We start from the raw sequence: 10,487 nt of genomic DNA on the forward strand, positions 1-10,487 counted from the left end.
TTTAAAAAATATACATGATATTTGAAGCTAGATTAGAAGCTTGAAATTATAAATAATTTTGGCTTGAGCTCAATTCAAAATAAAATTCAAGCTCAAATTTGATTTGAATTATTCAAACCTTGATTCGAGCATTTCAAACTATAATTCAAAAAAACTTAGATTCAAATTATTCAAACTTTAATTTGAATATATTTAAGTTAAAATTATATAAAAATAATTAGAACTCGATTTGTGTTCGGCTCGTGAATAATCGAACAAAATATTATAGGTTCGAATTCGGCTCAAGAAAATTATCGAATATGTTTGAGTTCGCCTTAAATTCAATAATTTCAAATACAAATCAAATATTTTTTGAGTCGGCTCGAAAAGCTTGCAAGCCGGCTCAATTCATATGCAACCCTAGATAACACTCAAAGTTCTTAAAATGCTCTTGGGGCATTGTATGGTCAGATTGCACTATAGCAATCATGAAATTTTTCATCAACAAAAGATTATTTAGGAGATGGAACCATACCTTAATTGCTTTTATTCCAAAGTTGACCCATGCTAGTAAGGTGACAAATTATAGGCTAATTTTCTACTGCAGGGTATTCTACAAAGTCATCCCAAACATATTAGCTTCATGACTATCTAAGGTCATTGGAAATCTACATCATCAGTCTCAGACAGCTTTTGTGCAAGGACAACTCATTATTGATAATATTCATCTGGCACAGAAGCCATTTCGTATATATTATAGGGAGCACATCTCTCCTAGATGCATTATAAAGGTTGACCTTCACAGGCCTTTTGACTCAGTGCATTGAGAGTTTCTACAGGAGACACTTATTAAATTACATTTTCCTATGTTGTTTATATCTTAGATAATGGAATGTGTAACCACCACATCATTCTTATTAGCCATTAATGGGGGGCCATTTGGATTCTTTCATGGGGCTAGAGGACTACAATAAAGGGATCCACTCCCTGTATCTATTTGGTATCTATGTAGAAATTCTTGGGTGATAGATATAGCAGTGTATGGACGATCGGATATCAAATTCCATCCTCAATATGGACGCCTTAGCTTAGCATATTTGACATATGCGAATGATCCATTATTATTCAACTGGGTGATGTACATAAATTATATACACTTTTATGCATGTTTTAACGCACATCTACTTGTATTTTATGAGCATAATCTATATTTATTGCACCTTATTTTATTATAATATCATGTTTCCAATTCTTTTGTTCGGAGATCTATTCTTTACTTATTTTATTTGATAAAACACAATTAGGAGCAAAATGGAGGTTAAATGGAGTCTAGAGCTTCCCAAAATGCCCAGGTCGTGCTTATGAGGCATGAACGTATGAAAATATGGTACAAACCAATACCTACACAGCCTAGTCGTGCCTTTTAGGCATGGTCGTGTCAATTCCACACGGTCGTGCCAATTCCACACGGCCGTATTATTTTCAGCACTGTAAATTAAAAGTAAAATAATCATAACTTTTTTCTTGGTTGGCGTTTTGAGTTGTTGTTTATACCAAATTATAGCTAACTTTAAGATCTACAAGTTTGCTGAAGACTTCAACTCGAGAACACTATGTTAAGATATGCTAAAATGGTTTATAAGGTCAACACAACCTTGACACACGGTCGTGTGAATCCACACGGCTGTGTGGAATTTCTAGAGAAGAAAAAAACTTTGGCCGTGTAGAATCCACGCAGTCGTGCCACCGAACTAGAGCCAAGGTAGCACATGGCCGTGTAGATTCACATGACCCAAGCAAGGGTCGTGTCTAGAGCTATAAAAGGGGATTTTCTCCCCCCCCCCCCCCCCCCCCCCTGCTTGGGGCTTACCCCCATCCCTTGGGGGAGCCCTAAGCTTCATAATCGCTAATCTTCACGGATCCGTCCACCTCCGGAGCAAGGGAACACCTCCAAGGATGCCACACATCAAGGATAAGTATTCTTTTCTCTCTCAATCCATATTTTGAGTTGTAGATACTATATTTATCGTCACTTGGTTGTATCTCCCTTATAATGGAGTAGATCTCTAGATCTAGGATGTAGGAAGTAGTTGTGATGTATTGTGATATATGAACTATGTATTTGAATATTTTCTTGTGCTATGAAGTATTTATATCATGTTCTATGTGTGTTGTGCCTTATATGTGTTTGAGAAAATGTATGTGAGGTCAATTCATATAGATGTAGGATTTTGATCACCATGTAGAGGAATAACCTTGGATTGTAAGACATGGGACCTTGTGACAAAAGATATCCCTTACTTTCTATGGTGTTCCCTTGAAACAGGGATCAATTCTTTATTAGGAAAATCAATTAGAGTTTAGAAGATTCTCCCAAATTAATGTTAGGAAGTGATTTGTGTAATCTAAGAACGTATGACCGGGGGATCCTAATGACAAGGATTCCCTCTTAACCAAACTTTCTAGGTTACTTCTTCTACTTAGTTGCATTAATCTATCGTTAGGAAGTAAATCAGATAACTCTAGGAACGTATGACCGGGGGATCAGAGTGGTAAGAATTTCTTCTTAACCGGACTTTCTAAGTTACCTCTCTACTTAATGGCATTAAAACTTGGGAGACTCTCTGGTGCAACCTATGCGGGGATTGTGTTAGGCTTTAGTTAGATCCCTACATGAATGTAAGTGTAACGCCCGCAAATTCTCAAAACTATTTTTAAAAATATTCTATGATTTTTCTGGAATTTTAGGATATTTTTATAGAATTTTTAGAGTAGCGGAGGTAGCAAAAACAAATAGAAAACGAAAACGACCTAAGCGGGAATTGAACCCGAGACCTATGGTTTACGGATAATGTTAGTAACCAGTTGAACCCAGCAGGGCCGTGCTAAAAGGAAAGGGAGGCAATTAAATTTATATTAGAGTTGGGCGAATTAATCCTTTAATATAAATAGGAAGGAATTAAGTGAAGAGTTATTTTTGGATCGTAACTTTTCTCTCCTCAAACCCTCACCGCCGACTCCCCCTTCTCCTCTCCTTCTCTCGGCGCCAACCACAAGCAAGGTTAGGGTTCCGTCCAAGGGCACTTTCCGGCGATGACTTTGACACGAGGACGCTCCCCTCCGCGAGAAGAACGCTTAGACGCGAGAAGATCGTCGAAAGGATCGTCTCCTCCTGAAATCTCGCGATTAGAATCGTAAGAAATTACGAATAGGAGGTAAGAAACCCCTCACCTGCAGTATAAGTAGCTTTTCGTATGATTGAATGTTTTTAAATTAGCTATATGTAGACTTTTCGACGTATAGGGTGTATTTAACCCTCCTTTTCAGGTTTAGGGATCTAGTTGAGCACCTCTAGATGGGCCAGACACGTTTTCTCCTTTCAGTTGGAGATTCTAGACGTTGTCGGGTGCCTAGAGGTGGTCTCCCTAATAGAGAGGAGAGTTGGAGCACACCAAGTGTTCGATAAAATGCTTAGCTCAGTAAAATGCTACAGTAGACATTTCTAATAGCTCAGTAAATGCAATAGAAGCATTTAAATAGTTTAGTTAGTCTTGCTACAGCTTATATGGGGCTACGGTCCAATGGGTGGGCACCCACAGTCGCCTCTAGGTTCAGATAACCTAGTAAAAGCAAGATAAATTAATTAGCTATGATTCAGTATTTTATTTTCAGTAGGGGCACTGTACAGGATTAGATATCCATTGGGCTGGGCTCCCATAGTCGGTCCCTAGGTTTAGATAACCTAGTAAACCCTACTAAATGCGGGACTTGCAAACCCGGGTCTAGCTAAGGATGCGCGCACAGCAAGTACAGTTGTCGGGCCCAAACAGCAGCATAATTACTATTTTCACTTATTATGATAATAGCTTTCAAACTCGTAATCTAGTTATGTGAATATAGTTTTAGCTTAGTTTTAGTTTCAGTTTCAGTTTAGTTCTCCTAGTTGATACCATGAGATAGCTCCATGATTAGATTTTATTATGCATGCCATGTTTCAGTATTTATGCCATGTAACTTCAGTATGCCATGCTTTAACAAATTCAGTGCATGTTTTTAAATAGCATTCTTTAAAAACATGTTTGCATCGTTGCATGTTTTAGTGAGGTAGTTGGTTTCTTACTAAGCTTAAAGCTTACAGATACTATGTTCTCTTATACTGCAGATAAAGGTAAAGGGAAGATGGACTAGCAGAGGAAGCTGGAGGTCAATGCAGAGATGGTGTGTGTGGCAGGAACCTGTAACGAAGATCCTTAGGGAGCTTAGCAAATTAAGAACTTAGTTTCTTTTCTTAAGATACCTTTATGCATTTCTAGTGGCTTAAATGCTATAAATTAATAAACCTCGCACTATATCATGTTAGAATGCTAGTTGATAGATATTAGAACGTTTTCCATGCATTATATAATTGTTGTGTGAGACTTTGGCACGAACAAGTGCTGAAATCAGGGGTTCTGATTCGAAATCAGAAACCAGATCGATCTACAGATCGATCAAAATTAGATTGTGCCACTGGATCGGTCAGCTGACCGATCCAGTCGCGAACAGAGAGTTAGCGTCTGTTATGGATCGGTAAGCCGGCCGATCCAGATGCGAACAGAGAGTTCAGAAGCTCACTGATCGGTCAGCCGACCGATCAGTGAGCCACTGGATCGGTCAGCCGACCGATCAGTGTACTCCTGGTCCAGCCACATATCAGCCGACCGATCCAGAGTTTTTCTCCGTGCCGATATCAAGCTGGATCGATCACTGGATCGATCTGACAGCCCAATCGATTCATGGATCGATTGAAATGCCTGATTACAGCTAGCAGGACATCCGAGAGGCATAGATTATCTTCCCTAGCATGTATACAACTCCTAGGTACACCTAGAATATTAAGTTCAGATTTTACAGTAATCAGTTTAGTAAAATTTTAATCAATCCAGATTTTCGCAATAGTAATTTAGCACAGCATAATGTAGCGATCGACCTCACAGCCTAGTCAGTAGAAGGCGGGTCGTTACAGTAAGCATAGAGTTAGGTAGATGAACAATACATAGGGACATTAACTAGCATCATAACAAAACCGAAATCCTAGAATCTATCACACGTCGTTCACTTACGCTCCCTCTCTCTATTCTCTCTTTCCTCCTCTTTCTCTAAAACTTCTCATCTCTCTTCTAGCATTCGTGAACTAATGATTAATCAATAGTCTCTATGAGATTAATATTTTATTACTGATGACGTAATTGTGCACTTGCAACTTTGTAACAAATTTTTGGCGTTGTTGCTAGGGATTGTTTTCAATTAACATTAGTTGATTAGCATATGAGTTACTCTAGACATTGATCTTTTCCTTTTTGCATTCTCTTTCTTATTTCATATGCATCTTATTTCTTGTCTTTAAATTTTGTATTTATTTTTAAAAATAAAATAAAATAAAAATTGGTTGAGTGCCTTGGTTATTTTATATCTCCTATATCTATGTGCTATGTGATGATTACTCACCGTGTCTTATGAGTTTTGTGCTAATGTTTCAGGTGAGACTAGAAATTTTCTTTAGTTATGGATTGGTATTTTTGATAACCTGGAGGATTCAATGCAACATATAATTCAGATGACGAGCAAAATGTGAGCATCTGTACAACATGTGGTAGTCTAATCCATCTGTCTGCCATATGCCACCTCTTCTAAAATAAATCTGGCCCTTCTACAGAACCAACTAATGATATCTGCACGGTTTGTGGTAGTTCATCCCATCCGGCTGCTATATGTCACTTCTTCCAAAATGATGTTACCTCCTCCCCGGAACTTCAGAATCTATTCCAACCTATACATCAAGACTGTATGATTTGGTTCCTAGTACTTCTAGCTACGACTAGAGAGATCAACAAATTCAAAACTTTCAACCCTAGTACACTTCTAAGGAGGATGAGCAGTTACTATTACAGCAACATATCCATGACTCACCTCAACACCATAATCAAGATGGGATAGATTATTAGAATTTTGAGTACAACAATATTCAAAGTGTTAAGCAGTATTCTCAAGCAAATCAGAATCAATCAGAATTTTAAGATGATTCACTATTAGATGGACCATAACAATTGCAACATTATGAGTTGACTGACTGGGAGGACTCCCAAGACTCAGATATTCCCGCTCCCAGTTAAATGAAGACCAAAATACAAGAATTAGAAGAGCTCTTGATGCAAGAGGGGGTTTTGTTTCTCTGATCCCTACAGCAAGATGATATGTCAAATCCAAATTCGGAGCCTCGGTTGAAGGATGATTTGGAGGGGATGGAATGTAAAGCTGAAGATGACTACAATCATGATGTTGCGGCTCTACAGGACTCCTCTACTACTTTGCATGGTGATGATGTATTTGATGATACTCCAAACACTGATAGGACCATTGATACATCTTCAACCAATCTTACTATTGTTCTTACTGCAAACTTCTAATAGTACATGCTTGAGCGATGATAGGATTATAAAGGAAGTAGATGTTACTGTTGACAGCATATATTGCCTCCTTAGATATTGACATCACTAGATGTGATGTCCGAGTTCTGACTGAGTTTGATGTTGTAGGATCTAGGAACTTCTCTTTAGGTGGTATCTATATTGATGATAAGGGTGTCCTGTCCTGGTTGAGGGGGGCACAACACCAGCCTAACCCAGATGTAGAGCCAGATGCCCAGGAGGAGGAGGCAGGGAAGGATGAGTTTATGATCGCACTATTCGGTGAGGTCGCTCCATCCCCCGCACCGCCTCCAACTCGAGCACCATGTCTCACTCCTCGCACTCTAAGCGATCGAGTTGTCGGACTAGAGCGATCTATGACGAGTCTTCGCTAGGAGGTCTCCAATTTTCACCGAGGTATGCGTCAGGAGATTTCCGACTTACGACGGGATATGCGATAGGAGGTCTCCGACTTGCGATGGGATATGCGACAGGAGATCTCTGACCTTTGACGTGACCTATCTAGCTCTCGAGAGGATGACCGAACTCGTTACTCTGAGTTGATAGCGTTGTTACGCTCCTTGGGCTCCGGACTACCTCCTTCATCATGTAACGCCCCGACCCTCCTGCTCAAGGGACAGGGGTTACTTTACTTACTTACTTATTATTAATATTCTTTTCTACTTAAAACAGCGGAAGTCTTGTTTATAGTATATATTTTTTTTAAACTTTTCTTTTGCTTTTCAAATCATCATCACTAACTACCTATCATATAAAATCACATAGCATGCTTAACATAAATTTAAGCCATAATACTAATAAGCATGATGAAATGTCATGGAGTCATGAAATAACGACATAAGCATAATTCTTATTAAATAAAAGCAGGTCTTTCTCTTTTAGCCGAGCCACTACTACACACATCCTTCTTGCCCCTCCTGCTGCTCCCTTAGTATATCCATTCCTTGCCTTTATCTGTGGTACAAGGAAAGTAAGCTATGAGCACACAAGGCTCAGTAAGATCCTTCATACTCACAAAAACCGTAAAGCATAGCATATTCATAAAGCATAAAGACAACTCATCACATCATGTATAGAAGCATCATATCGTAACATAATCGTAAGGTATCATGGCATATCATGGCATAATCATAAAGTGCATCCTAGCATAACATACATAATCATAAGTATCATGGCATATCATGGCATAATCATAAAGTGCATCCTAGCATAACATAACATAATCATAAGTATCATGGCATATCATGGCATAATCATAAAGTGCATCCTGGCATATCATAACATAGTCATAAATATCATGCGAGATGACTTTCAAAAACATGTATCATGAAAAATATATGCAACATGTCTTTTGAAAACTTATTACATACATACTTAAATATAATCTCAACATGATTAGGGCCCCGACTTGTACCACATACATAAATGTGCGCGTCTTATGTAGGTCCAAGGTAGCAAGTCTTGAACCCTACAAGGCATACATACTAGGCCCGTTTCTTAGTCCATCGACCTAGGGGCACTTAGGATCCCACCCTTGGTACAAGCCATATAAAGTAAAGTAGCATGTCATACATATCATGGTTCTTATCATTTCATGCATATCATATTTCTTAACATATCATAAACATGCATAATTTGGGCACACAGCTCCTCATAATAGCATGCATAAGTTTGGGCACACAACACTTCATAAAAACATGCATAACTTGGGTACACAACTCATCATAATAGCATGCATAATTTGGGCGCACAGCACATCATATAAACATGCATAATTTTTTGGCACACAGCACATCATAAGGGTTATTAACATGCATAGGTCATGAGCATACATAAATAAACATAGAAGCATAGCAAGTTCTTATCATAACATGTAGCATTGCATGTGAGACACATAGTAATCATAATTAGGTCTCTAACCCTAAAATCATTTAGTGGCCGAACATAGAATTGTAGCTTAGGTTAACCATCAACATACAAGCATGTGAACCCTAAACCAATATCATATTATACATCATAAGGAACATCATAAGCATGTTTAGTTTAGGTTCTAGGTTTCCTAAGCTTATAAACTTATCATGGCCGAATCTTATCAAGCATTTCATTTGGTTAAAATCAACACACAAGCATGTGAACTCTAAACCAATATCATATCATATATCATAAGGAACATCATAAGCATGTATGGTTTAGGTTCTAGGTTTCCTAAGCTTATGAACTTATCATGGCCGAATCTTATCAAGCATTTCATTTGGTTAAAATCAACACACAAGCATGTGAACTCTAAACCAATATCATATCATATATCATGAGGAACATCATAAGCATGTATAGTTTAGGTTCTAGGTTTCCTAAGCTTATGAACTTATCATGGCCGAATCTTATCAAGCATTTCATTTGGTTAAAATCAACATACAAGCATGTGAACTCTAAACCAATATCATATCATATATCATGAGGAACATCATAAGCATGTATGGTTTAGATTCTAGGTTTCCTAAGCTTATAAGCTTGTCATGGCCGAAACTTGTGAACCATGTAACTAGGTTTCATGTGGCATAAAAGCATGGAAACCCTAACCTATTTTCATAGTATTTATTACCAAGAACATCATGAGCATGTATAGTTCAAATTCTAGGTTTTCCTAGGCTTATAAACTTGTTGTGGCCGAAAGTTCATGGAGCATGAAATAAGGTTCTAACTAACTTACAAGCATGAGTATGTCATAATAATTTCATATCTTGTCTTAGGGAGAATCATGGAATGCTTAGTTTAGGTTTAAAGATTTCCTAGGCCCTTAGTCCTACCATGGCCGAATGTTATAAGCATGAAATAAAGTTCATTTCAACATACAAGCATGAGCATATCATGTTAACTTCATATTTTATCTTAAGAAAGATCATGGCATGCTTAGATTAGGTTTAAAGCTCTCCTAAGCCCTTAATCTTATCATGGCCGAAAGTTGAAAGGGAGACATCTTATTTCCAAGCAACATACAAGTATGAGAAATGTTAACAACTCTCTTATCATAAGGTATATATATCGTAAAAACAAAGGAAGCATGTTTAGTTTAAGTCTTAAGCTTACCTAGCTCTTTTATTCATGCTTGGCCGAGAGTCTAGGGACATGAATCTAAATTCTAACCCAACATTCTAGCATAGAAACATCAGATAAATCCCTTACCATAAGATACATGTTACAAGAAATACATTGAGCATACTTAGTTGGGTCTTAATGTTTCCTAGGTCCTTCTTTTTCTTATTTTTCTTTTTCTTCGTCTTGGCCGAAAATCCCATGAAGAGATCCTAGGTTTTTAAGCAACCTAATCTCATGGAAAAACACATAAACTATTGTACCACAGGTGAGGGGAAACTTACTTCCTTTCGCTTGTGGTTTTTCTTAAGGAAAAAAGGTACCCTAGGTGCAAAGGAAGGAGAGAGCTTCTTCTTCTAGCACTCCTTTTGATTTATTTTGCTTGTAAGAGGTAGACTTTGAAGGCTCCTTCTTGTAATATAGTTTTCTTGGAGAGGAACCTTAGCTTAGCTTTTGGAATGAGGAGAGGGAGAGCTCTTGGTTTCGATGGAGAATGAAGAAGGAGAAGGAAGGAGGAAGAAGAAGAAGAATTTAATCCCTTGTTTTTCTTCTCCCAATCCTATTTATTCCTATGTAAATGAAGCATGTCTTCATTCATTCCCTCTACTCCTCTTTTCCCTCGTTCCTTTAATCCCACGAAAATAGAGAGAGGGAGGGAAGTAGGCAATTTATCTTTTGCTTGCTTCTTCTCTTAACCAAGAGGAAGAGACGGTAAGCAACTTGGTTTTCTCTTGCTCTTTTACTTAACCATCTTCTCTCCTTTAACTACCATTTCCATTCTCTTTTATTCACTTATCATTCATTACTCTAGTGGTTCCATCCACTAATTTAACTTTATTACTTGTGGGAGGTTCAAGGTTCAATCCTTGACCTCACATCTTCTTATTCTATTTTGGTTTCTATTTTCCTTCTCTTTTATTCTTTTTATTTTAAAGAAAATACTCCTAG

This window comes from Zingiber officinale, chromosome 5B (assembly GCF_018446385.1).
Source record: "Zingiber officinale cultivar Zhangliang chromosome 5B, Zo_v1.1, whole genome shotgun sequence".
Lineage (NCBI taxonomy): Eukaryota > Viridiplantae > Streptophyta > Magnoliopsida > Zingiberales > Zingiberaceae > Zingiber > Zingiber officinale.